The sequence below is a fragment of the Neltuma alba genome, unplaced genomic scaffold (genome assembly GCF_004799145.2).
Source record: "Neltuma alba isolate B1F8T4 unplaced genomic scaffold, ASM479914v2 tig00011103_pilon, whole genome shotgun sequence".
NCBI classification, from domain to species: Eukaryota; Viridiplantae; Streptophyta; class Magnoliopsida; order Fabales; family Fabaceae; genus Neltuma; species Neltuma alba.
Genome location: NW_021635841.1, coordinates 28197 through 44309, shown reverse-complemented (window position 1 = coordinate 44309; position 16113 = coordinate 28197). Strand labels below are relative to the sequence as shown.

The window sequence follows — 16113 nt, the reverse complement described above, 5'->3', positions numbered from 1 at the left end:
AGACAAAGCTCATGGGCGTGACACAATAAACTCACACTACAAAGCCTGTCTTTATGCTGGCATTAACATCTGTGGCATCAATGGCGAAGTGATGCCTTCCCAAGTAAACATCATCACAGAGATTCTATCTCTATCGTTACATGCACCTTAGTACAATCTTGCTTAAAAATGTGCTTCTGTGTTTATATAGTGGGAATTCCAAGTTGGTCCTTCAGGTGGCATCTCTGCGGCGACGAGCTCTGGGTTGCTCGCTACATTCTAATGGTAAATGTCAAAGCCATTATCATTAAACTACATCTTTTGCATGTGATTGAAGTTAGTGAAGTTATGAATATTAACAAGGATGTTTGGTTTGTTGACAGAGGATCGCAGAGACGAGACTGCTGGGTTGTGGTTTCTTTTGATCCCAAGCCTGTTCAAGGACCTTGGAATGGACCTGCAGCTCACACCAATTACAGGTATCGTCATAATTAGTTGAGACTTGTTTTGAACTTAAGGAATGTTTTCGAGCTGTGATAAGAAAGGATGGGATGATAATGACAGCACAAAGTCGATGAGAAATGAGGGAGGATATGAGGTGATAAAGAAGGCCATAGAAAAGCTCGGATTAAGGCACAAAGAGCACATGGCTGTTTATGGTGAAGGAAACGAGAGGCGTCTCACAGGAAAACATGGAACACCACACATTAACACTTTCTCCTGGGTAAGTCCAATTGTTTTCAAAATTGATTGGTATATATAGCTTCCACATGTTGTTATTGTATAGAATCTGAGAAATAACGAGTGGTATTATTTGTGAATGGAGTGGCGAACAGAGGAGCATCAATAAGAGTGGGAAAAGACACAGAGAAGGAAGGCAAAGGGTACTTTGAGGACAGAAGGCCAGCTTCAACATGGATCCCTATGCCGTCACGTCCATCATCGCAGAGACCACCATACTGTGGAAACCATGAGCATCATCCTCGACACCACCAACATTAGTTGTCCATGTCTGCCTTGTCTCTTTGTCTGTCAACTGCTTGTGTATTTGGAACACCCTCGTCCTTTAATTTGCAAATAAGGCCTTTTACGGCCTTTACGGCCCTTCGCATTCAAATTCATGCATCAATAATAATGATTATCTGTATCCTTGTATTACAATGTTAGTTATGAATTTGTTCAAAGATCATGTGTTCATTTTGCTCAAAATATTGTAGCCGCATAATGATATGCCTAAATGATGAAAACATTAAAAAAAAAAAAAAAGGCCTTACTTTTTGACCAAAAATTAATATTAATAATCCTATATAAACAATACTCCTGTAATCCTATTTATAAGATAGAGAAAAAAGTTTTTCTTACTCTTATTTATAAGTTACTTTTTAAAACTTTTAGCATGAATATACTATTTGATCTTTTATTTATTAATATAGTGCAGACAGTTAAATTTTTTGAAAGATTTATATATTTAATATGGATAAAATTAAAAAATTAGTATATTTTAATAAAAAGTTAATATAGTTTAAATTTTTTTTTATACAAATAAAATAAAGCGTGCCTTGTAAATAAGATTAGACTAATAGATATGAAATACAAAATAGCACACTAAGAGTCGCTGCAAGGTTCAAATACTGAGGCAGCACATTAGAAGGGTAGTACAATTTAGGAACTCTAGAAATGTGAAATTTACCAGAAAGCTTGGTGACCCCGAGACAGCCGTTCAGCTTCATGATGTAAGAAGTTTTTTTGAAAAATATAATATTTAATATAAAAACGAAATAATTAATTTGCTTATAATTTAATATTAACAAAATTACTTAAATTAATTATTTATAATAAACTTATGTTAGTTTTTGTAAAATACTCCTTTTAAAAAACAGAGCAAGTTTAATCATGTAATTCTATAATATAATTATTTTAATAAACTAACAATCTTAAAATTAAGAAATTAAAAATATACTTTATAAATCTAAGGGATTAAATTTAAATGATTATTAAAATATTTTTTAATATTGAAGAGGCTCGGACGCGCACTCATGTTGGTGCATGCATCGATAATCGTGGACAATTTCAATGCAAACTCAATTATAAACCGGTGAAGTTGCCTGCAATGTCCAATCCCAAATCAAAACGACAACCTCTGATGACGATTTCATGAGGCTTCTGTTTCAGTCTTGTCGATTTAGTGGGGTAAGATTTAGATTCCCCACCGTTGCCATCATATCAAGTTGCTTCTTCTTACTTTTTAATGAAAAATAGCATAAATCCCAAGTGTTAGATGGGGTATTTAAGACTTTAGTGACAATCATCTATTTCAATATAAGGTTAAGGTGTAAATTTACTTAGAAAATTTTTACTCAGAAATACTAAATACTCAAAAGTTATTTTAGGTGCAAATTTAACCCGACAATTTAAAATTATAATAATTTTATTTCTATCATAAAAAACTAATTACATTGGCACAGTGTTTCGCGTACGATCTTACTAGTACCTTTTAAGAAAGAATTTGTGTGCGGATGTGAAAAAATGAAAAAAAAAAAGTTTAAAAAAAACATTTTTCCAATTATGAATGCAACATCTAGAGGACACTTTTTTTTAAAAAAAAAAATTGATTGGATGATTTGGGTGAAGATTTCATGGGGAAACGGAGCGTCAATTGACAATCATGGTTGCTTCTGAAGTCAGCACCTACGTAAGTGTGGCATTATTGTTTGGTATTCATTATTCACTCAGACATAGGGCAAGCATGACATGGGATTTAGGATATCAAATGACTCAACATATACAAACGATACAATATAAAATTAAAAAAATTAAAAAAGTAAATGGGATATCACTTTTGTTTTGTTAAGTAAACCAACATAGCTTTACATACCTAACATTTGGAAAAGGAGAAGACAAGTTGATGGATAAAATTATGACAATACATCAAATTGATTGGTGGAAAACAAAATTTTACTACTCCCAAACCATGTGTGAGTTAATTTGTTGATAGAGTATACTGACAACCAATTTAGTTTCAATATTTAACCTTTCGATAATGTGGTCCGCACCTTATGCAAATCGTTTTCAGTCTAAAATGATTATGATGAAGAGAAATACAATTCAAATTTTGATATGTTCCATTTCATAAAATGAATTCGCCTAACTTTTATTTATCTATCTCTCTCCATCTAGAATATTTTAACCCCAGATAAGAGATCACACTTAAAAATAAATAAATCATATACGAAATAGTTGATACCAATCAGTCGAGTGAAACAACTTTGACTGTTAGTGTCACTAGTCATATCATGCTTTATGACAAAAACAAATCAATTTCATGTTGCTTCCATTAATTACATTTGCAATGTTAAACCATAACTCTTTTGAAAAAATAATAATAATAAATTTGAACTTGCCTATTGTTATCATATACACTCCAAGACGATCCCACTAGAGGAATTAAGGCGTAGAAAGGAAGAAATGAAAGACAATTAACATGTTTTTTTTTTCTCTTACAACGTGAAATTTGGAAGAAGGTGAGAAAAAATTGTGAAGTTATTGGATGGTTCTCTCACAAATATGATTGTACATAGATTAGATCACCATTAATGTACTGTAAATCCAATCAATTAATTAAACAATTATAATATTCATAAGAAACCATGTCACTTTATTCATCATACATAAAAAAACAAACAGTTGATTTCCTTTATTCCGTTGAATATGTCACTGAAGTTTCCTCCATTTCAAGCTTTCTTAAAAGACAATGATCTGTTCCTTCATATAGATGGAAAGATAGCACATTTCGTAATATTCACTCTTCACTGTGCTGTGAGCTTCGGATCACAATGCACAGAACAAAATTCTTGTATTTTCTTTTTTGAAGTAGAAATATTTCTATACTTTTAGTTCTGAATTATCCAATCATATTCATCACGTAACATCTATGACCATCAGGCATCAGCATAAATTTACAAACAAATATTCAACATTCACTAGTTATCCGCAGTCTTTAAAAATTCTAGGACGAGTATGTACTTTGATTCCTAGAACAGGAGACGGAAAAAAAAAAAAAAACAATACTAATTTAATTCTAAGTGAAATATGTCTCGTCATTTCCAGAACGTAAATGCTGATTACTTAAAATCCAAGATTTGGTCAATGATGAAGCAGAGCTTACGCTTCAAAACGTGATATGCATTCACAGTACTGTATAAATATCGGTGGGATATATGAAGAATTGAATTCTCACTGTTAGGAATTCTAATATTAAATTAGGCAAGATTATTTATATTTTATTTATCTTGTTCTAAGATTCCCTAATTATACTCTTCACGACCTTATTTTTCACCTTCAACTTGCGAATATTCTCCCAAGAAACCCACCAAAAAAAACCCAGAAAGTGTATCAATCAGATCAATTAATTTTCTGAAGAACTGTTTCTCATAACCTTTTGATTCTAATAGCTTCTCTTTACATACCATCAGCAAGAAACACAATAGAAGAAGGATCAAAACTCTTCGAAACTAGGCAACTATATATTAATTATATTATTTACACGAAAGAAGAAAAAAGCAGAGGATATCTAACTGCTCTCTGAAAGAAAAGCAAAACAGAGCAGAACAGAGAAGGTGAAGCAAACAAGTCCTCTGTTTCTGGCTCTCCCCGTACGCGTAGTTAGTATAGTAATACTAAGGCATAGACTCCCGGCTCCATATAAATTCCTGAAGCCTATGAGTCACCGACTGAGATGGGTCGGCCGGATATCCCCAACGGCGACCTGGAAATCTGTCGGGAGAGATCCCGGAGCACCGGTCTGATCTCCGGCTGGTCTGGCAACCAGTCGGTAACATTATTCTCCGATTCCTTCTTGATCTTTCGAACCTGACTGTGAACGGGAACACCCTTCTGCCGAAACCCATCTTCCTTCCTGACGTTCTCCATAATCAAAATCTCAGAAAACTTCGATTTTTTTTTTCTTTTCCTCCTGTTGTAAGAGAGTAATAAGACGACCCCTTCAAACCAGTATAAACAGTCTAGAAGGAGAAGGAGGAGGGGGGATGCTATATATAGAAGAGTGGAGTTCAAGGTTGAAACGTAAAAACACAAGGAAAAGAAAAGGAAGTTTGGTGGGAAAGCTCAATCCTTTGGAATCGGTTAAGGGTTGGACCCGATTGGACCGTGTCGTTGACAGATTGGTAGTTTATTTACCTGCGTGCCGTCATATTGCCGATAAGGTTTTTTTAGCCGTTGGATGAGATTGATGCCGTCAACCGTGTGGCCATCTTCACACAGGCCATTTCTTATGTGTTCTGTTTTTTTTTTTTTTTTTTGGTACGAGTCATAATTTGAGGCTTATAATAAATTCAAGTTGCCTCCTTTTGTTGCTCCTTACTCGTCTTGTCTTTCTCATTCTCAGAATCAAATAGCGATCCATATCCAATCCAACTTTTGCTGAAAAAGAGGGCAAGATGTAAAATGAAAATAGAAGTTTCATTTATCAATTAACCAATATGTTTGAATTGTTCAAATCCCTTTTCCTCCATATTTTTCGAAACACGTTACATTTTTGGAATTCAAATAAATATTAAAATTCATGTTATGATTATTTTCAAAGACTAAACAGATTTAATTCATGTGTTGGGGAAAAGAAGTTGATGCATGTAGGGGAAATTTGTCATGGAACATGAGTAAAAGTCTTCAATTTAACGACCTTCTAGGTAATTTACATTTGAAACCACTTTTTTCTACGAGTGACTTGTAATAAAAGTTAGGGTGTTGTGTGTATAATACTATAATTTGATGTGTGTGCATATATTAATATGAATTAAGTAAAGTAATTAGGCCAATAGATATTTCCTAGATTTTATACATATACACACACGCACATGTTAGGGGCACTTTTTGAAACGTATGGATTGAGATGAATATTGATGTTGGGATATGGATGACGCTTATTCCCACCAAGTTGCGGAAGTGGCTATTAATTGGCATCACACATTTTGGTATGATTCCAAGGATGACTTGCAATTTGCACCAAAAGGGATATATGTGTGTTGCTATTTTACCACTATTACACTTTTTGCGACATAAATTCTTTTTGTTTTATATACTAGTGTGTATAAGGGTCTTATATTTAGGATCGGAAGAATATATATATGTATGTATAAATTATATGTGTATATATAAAAATTGAATTCTGCAACGTGGCCAAAGATTCGGTCAAATAACTTAAGTGATTAAACTTTTGACCACAATACTAATTAGAGGTTCTCCAAGGGCCCAAACCCCTGGTGATCAAGATAAAGACCATGTCCATTGACTTAAAACTTTGCGGCTAATTTCCCAAAAGAGTACTGCTTTACAAAAAGCAAAAAGATATAAGCAAGTCGAATTTAAAATTTAGATCTTTTTAACTGAGTCTTTTCTAATTAAGAGGCATCGACCATTGAACTGTAATCATAGTATTATTTAAAGGAAGTAAAAAAATTGTTTATTTTAAAAAAGTAGTCTTTCTTTCAATATCTTTAATTCATAATTTATTTTCTGTTTTAGGGTTTAGAAAGACAAGCTAAAGCTTAAAAAAGAAAAACCAGAAAAAAACCAAAAAAACTCTACACTCAAAACTCAACATAGGGTACAAAAGTTAATTAGGTTATATTGTTGATGTTCAAAGAACATCCCTAAACAATACAAACAACCATTCAATACGAGAAACCTATGAAGGTTTTTATTAAAAGAAATATTTTAGAAACATGAACATATATTTATTAAAAATAATAAACTTAATGAATTATATATGTTTATAAATTAATTATCTAACTCTTACGATAAAATAATACTCCTCCGATCCTAAATATAAGACTCTTATACACACTAGTATATAATTAAGCATGGATGAGCAAAGTTTTTGTATGATATTTTGTGTGCAAATAAGAATGAAATTAATGAAAAATTTATGAGATTGGAGTATACATGACAAACTTGTCCCTTTGCTTCAAGAGGGGACAAAAATAGGGATGGGGGTGGTAATGAGATTGAGGAGGAGGAGGGAACACAAATGGACGGCGCGTGGTGAAGTCGCACGCCTTCTCATTTTCCATTTCTCCAAAGCAGAGGAAGGCGACAGTGAGTCTGGTCAACAATTGTTGGCGCCAGCCAGCCCATTATGTGGTCTCATTGGGCCCAACTTCCCAGCTGATGCCACGCATGACCACTTCAAACGTCATCGTTTTAGTGGTTCCCAAAAAAACGAGTTCTCCTCCCATTATTCACTTCATCAAATAATAATTTAACCAACAAGTATTGGTCTAGATAGAAGAAATTTGAATATCTTAAACATCATATTTTGGGTTTGATTCTTAAAACAGTGTGTATAAAAAAAATACTATTGGGAGGGGTTTCCGTTACAATACCCTGAGAGATTAATCTTTTACTGTTAGGATGGAAAGATACTCTGGGCAACCAAAAGAAAGAAATAATAATTTTTCAAAGACATGTATATTTATGTTATTATGAATACGTAAATTTTATATGTAATCTTAGTTTCAGTTTTTCACACCCTTATCTTAAACCTATAATTAAAAACTAACCCCTGCGTGCTTATTAAACTCTTACGAACGTATAAGATATAGTTTTAGCGAAACATGTCAAAAGTAAGTATATAAATTTATTTGTCCGGGAAATTTTAAATATACTTAAAATTATTATTTTTTTGGAACAATTATATATATATAAATAAAAGACTTGTCAAAACATACTATTCATGTCTTAAATAGTGTGGCTTTCGTCTCGAATTTTATTAATACATGGGATTTAAATTTTACTTAGAAATTAAAATTGCGAAAACAATTTTAAATTCAATTTATGACTAAGAATATTTTATTGATGAGTAATTTGGAGGCATACGTGTATGGTGAGTGAACTATTTCAAGCCTGGAAGCGAGAGAGAACCGGGAACTGCGCGGTCATCCTGCGAGCCCTTCCTTTTCCTACATACGCCTACGTAGTAGCAAATACAGATCAACTAAAATTGATTCTACAACAAATATACTATTCAATTTACAAAGCTAACTACTGCCTCATGTCCTAATTATAAAAAGGGTTAAGGTGCACCCAGCACCCCCATATATTTAGCCAGGTGCACCCAGTGGCCTGAAGTAATTTGTGGTGTAAATTTGCCCTCAAAGTAATTAAACTGGTGCACCGGTATCCCATATTAATAGATCTGTTAGTTTGACCGTTAAATTGATGAGTCAGCACAAGTTTGACCAGAAAATCTGACGTGGCATGTCTAATAAGCAGGTGATGTGAAATTTTTTCGGGGTTAAGGTGCATCCAGCACCTCCAAGTATTTTTCCAGGTGCACCCAGTGGCCTAAAGTAATTTATGGTGCAATTTTACCCTCAAAGTAATTAAAATGGTGCACCGATATCCCATGCTAACAGATCTGTTACTTTGACTGTGAAATTAATAAGTCAGCACAAGTTTGACTAAAATAATCTGACCTAGCATGTCTAATAAGCAGGTGACATGGCTTTTCTTATTAATTCCATTGTTTTGTCTGAATATTACTCCTCTAGTCTTATTTATAAGGTACTTCCAGTATGTTTCACACAGATCAAGGAAAACCCTAAATTTCATTAACTCTCATTTAAATTTTAATAACTTTCCAACTTTATCCCTATTTAATATACATTATACCTCATATAAACAAAGTCAATACAATAATAAATGAGGGTTAAATTTGTATATCCATACAAAAAATTTCTCTCAGTGCCTTATAAATATGACCAAAAAATATGTTTTCTCTCTACCCTATAAATAGGACTAGAGGAGTATCTCTAAAAAAATTCTTACTCTGAAAAAAATTCTAAGAGCCGAAGAGAGCATTTACTGAACAGAGAAAACAAAGCAGTGGCAGACGAAAAAAATTCCACATCACCTGCTTATTAGACATGCCAGGTCAAATTATTTTGGTCAAATTTGTGCTAACTCATCAATTTCACAGTCAAAGTAAGAGATCTGTTAGCATAGGATACCGGTGCACCATTTTAATTACTTTGAGGGCAAAATTGGACCATAAATTACTTTAGGCCACTGGGTGCACCTGGAAAAATACTTGGGGGTGCTGGATGCACCTTAACCCCAAAAAAATTCCACATCACCTGCTTATTAGACATGCCACGTCAGATTTTCTGGTCAAACTTGTACTGACTCATCAATTTAACGATCAAACTAACAGATCTGTTAGCATGGGATACAAGTGCACCAATTTAATTACTTTGAGGGCAAATTTGCACCACAAATTACTTCAGATCACTGGGTGCATCTGGCTAAATACATGGGGGTGCTGGGTGCACCTTAACCCTTATAAAAACTCATTAATAATAACAAAATCTTATAACTGAGATTGATCATAATATTATTTTTACCTCTTATTTTAACATAAAATCTAGTTTATAGTTTCATTAGGAAAGACCCGAACTTGTACACATGGGCTTGTTAACGACAATGGAAACATTGAAAAGTAGTTTTTGAATAATGTTTTATAAATATTCCCTCTATTTTTTAAAACAAAAGCTAATTGATTAATTTGAATAAATTAAAAACACTAATTAATTTAGTTATTTGTAATAACTAAGTGTTGTCTTTTCTAAAATATTCTTACTAATCATGTGTATTAGAACTGCCATTTACTTAAACCTTTTAATATGTATCAATACTACAAGGATTAGTTTCGAAAAAAAATAAATAAGAGAGATAAAAATTGATTATGATTTTATATTTAAGATCAAATTAAATATGAAATTAGTGTTTATATTAAAAACCAGAGACAGTATGTAAAAGAAGTCCCAATAGTCACAAACAATGACATAAGCGACGAAGGGTTGGATTGGTCATAATTCATAAATGGGTGTACTGTGCTGCGCCCAGCGTCCGACGAGCATCATAAAGAACGTTTTGTTGAAGGCAATGAAATTAGAATTGGAATAATCCAAAAGAATTAGTCCTCCGACAAGTGATAGTGTGACACGACGGATGCCGTGATCTTTCAGATACACCGTGTCCATTATGGCTGTTACTTCCACATCAGCAACCCGCCACGTCAACTAATCTCCTTTTATTTCCCTCTCTCTTTTTTTTAATCAAAAGTTGACTCAGAGTCTTACTCTTCTCGCGGTGGTCATCTTGCCCTGTTTTAATTGTTTGACCAAGTTGTGATCAGGCAGATTAATCTTTGAAGAATATTGTGGCTAAATATTATGAATAATTTTTCCTGCCGTTTATATTTATTTTATCCTAAGTACAATAAATGATTTTAAAATTCAAAGTCTTCTGACCTAGATATTTTTGTCTGAATTTTGTAATTATTGAAGAATAAAATACTACCATGGTCCTTAGTATAAGATCTAAATAAGTAACTTGTAAATATTAAAGAAATTAATTAAATTAGTTATTTGTAATAATTAAGTTGTATCTTTTTCAAAATACTTTTATTAATCATGTGCATTAAAACTATCTTTCTTGATAGAAATCTCTTGACATATGCAATGGATTATCACTTGATAGCAAAATGAAAAATATAGGAAAAATAAAATACAATGAGGTCCCCTATTTAAAATAAAACTAAATTAAATTACAAAACTATAATTAGTTTTTATATTAAAGACATAAGGTAATAACATACTTTGAGTTTCTTTGCCCGTAAGTTGTTGCAATGTGATCCTCACTTATGATATTTTTCTTGTTTGATTTGAAAAGAAAGTACTACCTTCGTTCATTAATATAAAAGTTAATTTGACTTTTAATTTGACCCTAAATATAAGATCTTAGTCTATTTTGTCTTTCATATTTAACTACTCCTCCGGTCCTTAATATAAGACCCATTTAACTAATATGATTAGATTAAAGAAGTTAGACAAGTTAGTTAATTATAAGAAAAGTGACACATTTTTTCTAAAAGACCATAATTATCTTTCTTAATACCCCCTCTCCCTCTTCTACATGATTATGGTTGAGGCAGTATCAATTGGGATAGTTTAGAGAAAATTAATAAATATGAAAAATGGATCTTACATTTAGAACCAAAACTAACCTAAGAATTGGGTTCTATATTAAGGACCGGAGGAGTATTTTTTCAAAGTAGTCATTGTAATAGTTACACATGTTAAATATTCCATCAAATTGTAATTCTAACTAATACACATGATTAATAAAAATATTTTAAGGAAAACAACATCTATTATCACAAATAATTAACTTAACAAACTTACTTAATCTATTCAAATTAGTCAACTAGTTCTTTTATTAAAGATTAGAAGTAGTATAAACTATGTAGGATTTTGGAGTTAATTTGATTTGGTTCTCTTAAGGAAAGCATTTTAAACATGTCCTTTTTCCTTCTCCTTTGTTGTGGGCTATTAATTCCATCCTTAGTAGGTTGTCAAAGTACTTAGATTTATAATAGTCAATGACATCTCATCCAACAGTATTAAAACCAAGTGTAGTTGACAAAAATTTAATCGGTATTGCATGGAAAAGAATAAGTTCAAATCTCACTACTAGTATAAGAAATTCCAAATCAAACATAAGTTTTAAAAAAAAAACATAAAAAGAATTAGCCGCGCATAAGGTTATGAAACCAATACAATGCGCGCTAGTCCAATACGTACAGAGGAAAACAACCTAACAAAAAAGACCAAACTAAATTAATACTCTCTCCGTTCCTTATTATAAGAGACAAATAACCGAAGTACGTTGATTAAAAAAATAGTTAAAATTAGTTAAGAACAATTAATGTGTAAAAAGTATAATTTTTTTTCAAAAATGCCCTCATTAATAAGGAGAGAGAGCATGAGAGAGAACAATTAAATTATTAAAAGAAAGAGAAGTGGGACGGAGAGAGAGTATGAGTTGGAGATAATAAATATGGGTAAAATAAGAAATCAACACAAAAAAATAGAGACAACTTTTAAATGTCTCTTATATATAGAAACATGCCATAAGCATCAAATGTCTCTTATAATAAAGAACGGAAGGAGTATATAAGAGTGGATGGAATGAAAAAAAAATCCAAATTATTAAATTAATAAGAGTGGAATTAGAATGTAGAACAAGGAAAAGGAGTCACCGAAAATAAAACAACGTTAGATGTATAATTTATTTGAAGTGTTGAAACTTGATCACAATTTACCTTGATAACATCAAACATTCCTTATTTGACTAAATCCTCTACTTTCTCTTAACTAATCAATCTACCAAGTCTCACTTTTCTGGTTTCTTTCTCCATGCCCTATTTTCTCATTATTACTCAAACTGCCACTTATTCATTCCATCCATCCAACTTCCACACAATTTCTTTACTCTTTTTTTTGGAACTTGCTGCGTAGCCAACTAAATGTGATCTCATTACTTAAATTTATGAATTTTTGGGTAACATATTTTACACTTTTGAAATTTGATAATGGTTTTTTAAGTTTCTGTAAATATTTATTTTCCTAAAGGAATATAATTAATCAGTGATGACAAACTTCTCAAAACTTTTTGCGTAATTTTTTTTTTTTGGGTTTTTTAAACATTAGGAGAGTTTGAATCTTTTACTTCTTACCCTCTGAGTGAATATGCCGGATCTTCTTATTGTTAAATCGCATTTAAGTAGTTTTCCTAAAATTAACCACAAAAACGTTTTTATAAAGATAATTTAAAAGTGTGTAACAGGAAAATAGTTTGGAACCTCTCCTCTTCCCTTCTTTTTTTTTTTTTTCTAACCATTAGATTAGTATATTTTAACGGTTTAGATTTAAATTTTTTAATGAACTATTTATAAAAAAATTTAAAAACATTTAGTGTATTTACAAATCATTAGGATTAAATTTTAATATAGTCTATAATTTATTATTTATTTATTTTTATAATTTAATATTTTAATAGTTTTGAAAAGATTTAAATCTAAACTGTTAAAATATTGATCTAATGGTTAAAAGAGAAAAAAGACGAAAGAGGATGGGAAGAGCGGAGAAGAGGTTCCAACCCAACAAAAATAACACAGGAAGCGGCCTTTTTTTTTTTTTTTAACTAAAACATAAGTATCTTCGTGTTGGAGGCAATCCTATTTGAGACACAGTTGCGCACTAAATGTGTACATCTCTCCTAGCAGGGATTCAAATATTAATTCGTCATGTTGTGAAGGATTAGTTCTTTCCATTAGATCCAACCTCTGTTAGTTAAAGCTGCCATTTTTAGCACGTGGTTATTGAGTAATGCACATGTGAGGCACGGTCAAGAATCGTGGGAGAATTGTTTTCCCCATTTCTCCATTGGCATCCGGCCCTACGAGCACCCGACTAGTCCGATTCGTGGGAATATGCAGGGCCTTGAAGACCAGTCTTGAATTTAGCTTCGTTTGATGAATAATATATTTAAAGACGGAATTACTGATACACCCCAATAACAACGTCTACCTTGTATAACCAATTCTGCTTAGTGCGTGATATGTGCGTTGTTGTTGTATTTGCAAGACGTAGAAAATGGGAGAACAATATTAAAATGCAAGAAGGTGACAAAGAAGACCAGGGTCAAGTTTAAACATGTTGAAACTGAATGGATTCACTTTTTTTTTTTTTTGACCATGGGAATAAATTCACTTTTTGAAAATCATAAAAGTTGATGAGGAGACGGTGACGTCCTCCATAATGGGATGGCTCGTATGAATATCAACCACCCCACTAGGCCATAACCTTCATGGGATGATTTCAGCCGGCGCACCTTCCGCACATTCTTCACACTTATCTATTTTTTTTTAAATTAGTTCTTGTAATAGTTACACATGTTAAATGTTTTATTAAATGATGGTTCTAGTTAATATACATGATTAATAAGAGTATTTTAAATAAGACAGCATCTGTTTATTACAAAGAACTAATTTAGTAATTTTTTAAAATTTGCTCAAATTAATAACTAGGAGGTAGTATATTAATAATGACATCAAATGTTTGATTCATGGAATTGCTTACGTTTGCACATGGCAATTTTTCTATCAAAAAAATTCAGAAGGATCTGTGCCTCGTTCTCTCTCTCTGTTTTTTTTTTTTTTCCCAATCAACATTCAAAAGCCTCCGGTTATTTGTTTGTGGCTCTTTTCAGCCTGAAACGAAATGGATTGGGCGGCTGATATGGACTGTGGAGGGATGGACAAGACCAATATCCAACCAACCACTTGTGTCTTAGCTAGTTCCTCCTAATGTGATACATGATGATTTAAGATTTGAATTCCTACCAAGACAAGTGTCAACATTTAATGTCAGATAATGCCTCAAACAGAATTGTCTTTAATAGAAGGATATATGTGCCTAGTAAGAAAGGGGAAAAAAATCCATATCCAAACACCTCTGATCGTTAATATAAGATACAATCTGTAGTTGAAATTCAACACGTTCATTGAAGCCTTTTTAAAGATTTAACAATGTCATGTCATTTTAACAATTATTTTTCAAAATAGATACCGAAGAATCACCAGTAATTTTCTTACGAGGTCCCCACGATATCATTTTCATAATCCCAAACCGTGAAATTGGAAGGAGACGGAAAAGAAAAGTATATCCATTATAAGCAAGCGAAAACAATCAACAGAAGTCCACAAGCCTATGGAACCCGGCCCATTAAAAAAAAAAACAGAACAAGACAAACAGTTGGATTGCTCTGTTGCTTTGTTGTAGTGGAGGTATTATAAACGGGATTCACAATTGAGAGAAGCTTAAAGTTGAGTTGTGGACATGGTGAAAGCCCATTGGGATGACTTGGGCTAATTGGCCCAACTCATTTTTGTTTATATCTATATCAAGCCCATAAAAGATTGCAAAAAAAAGGGAAGAGAGAAACCAGGATTTCGCCTTACCCACTTTCCCAAGTACTCAAATGGTGGATGGTTTTAAATATAAGATTTATTTTATAATGTATTATTTTTTATCTGAATTATAAGATTTTATTTATAAACTATAAATGAGATTTTATAATTAGAATAGGAGGTAGTAATTTATATTAAGAATTATTGCACTTACATTTTTTTATTATGCACCCTTTTTTTTTGGGTTGGTGGGATATCAATGTAAATTTTAATTTTTCTTAAACATTGTTGCATTCTGCACTACTAATGCTACTAATCTACTAAAATGTAAGAATTATTAAACTTTCATCAAATGAAAATGAACAGTGTTCTTTATATGAAGAAATGCGAAAAGAAATAAAAATTTATATGAATGTAAATTTTAATTTTTCTTAAACATTGTTGCATTCCGCAGTAATAATACTACTAATCCAGTAAAATGTAAGAATTATTAAAATTTCATCAAATGAAAATGAACAGTGTTCTTTATACGAAGAAATACGAAAAGAAATAAAAGCATCCAACATAAATTATCCATATGACAAGTTAGGAATCACCAACATTCAACTTCAGATATTTTAGAACATTGGCCTATTTAAAATGACGATAAATCAGTTTTTTAATCATAATTTATAAAATATATGATAAATAAAGAGAAAACTTTTATCTTGAATTACATAAATAATTCCAAATAAGCTGGAGACGTGTTAAAATTGATGATACTTTAAAGAACTTTTTTAAATTGGTTTTTTGTAAATTTTCTTTCACACTTGATTTTATATTCATACGGCTGTTTTTAAATGAAATTACTCAAACTCCCAGGGAAGCCCAAAGCCAAATCGGCTGCTTGTTTTCTTGTCCCGCGCGTTAATCCAATAATCAAGCTTCGTGTCCTCATCTATCCAACGATGTTTGGCAATTCTTAAAAATATTTTTAAAAAATATTTTTTCGATAAGTTTCTTAATATATTTATTTCACAAACTTAAAAACACTTTTAAAACTATAATTTGGTTTTTACTCTCTCCGTTTTTTATTATAAGAGACAAATAACCAAATTACGTTGATAAAAAAAACAGTTAAAATTAATTAAAGATAATTAATATGTAAAAAGTATAATGTTTTTTCTAACAATACCCTCATTAATAAGGAGAGAGAACATGAGAAAAAATAATTAAATTATTAAAAGAAAGAGAAGTGGGGGAAGAGAGAGTATGAGTTGGAGACAAAATAAATAAGGGTAAACTAGGAAATCAATACAAAAGAA

At 31.8% G+C, this 16113-nt stretch overlaps 1 pseudogene; it reads left to right on the top strand.

Annotated features, from left to right (window-relative positions):
• The first annotated feature begins 4 nt into the window (after window positions 1-4).
• LOC114761234 (glutamine synthetase cytosolic isozyme 2-like) lies at window positions 5-953 on the top strand (annotated as a pseudogene).
• Window positions 954-16113: the final 15160 nt, after the last annotated feature.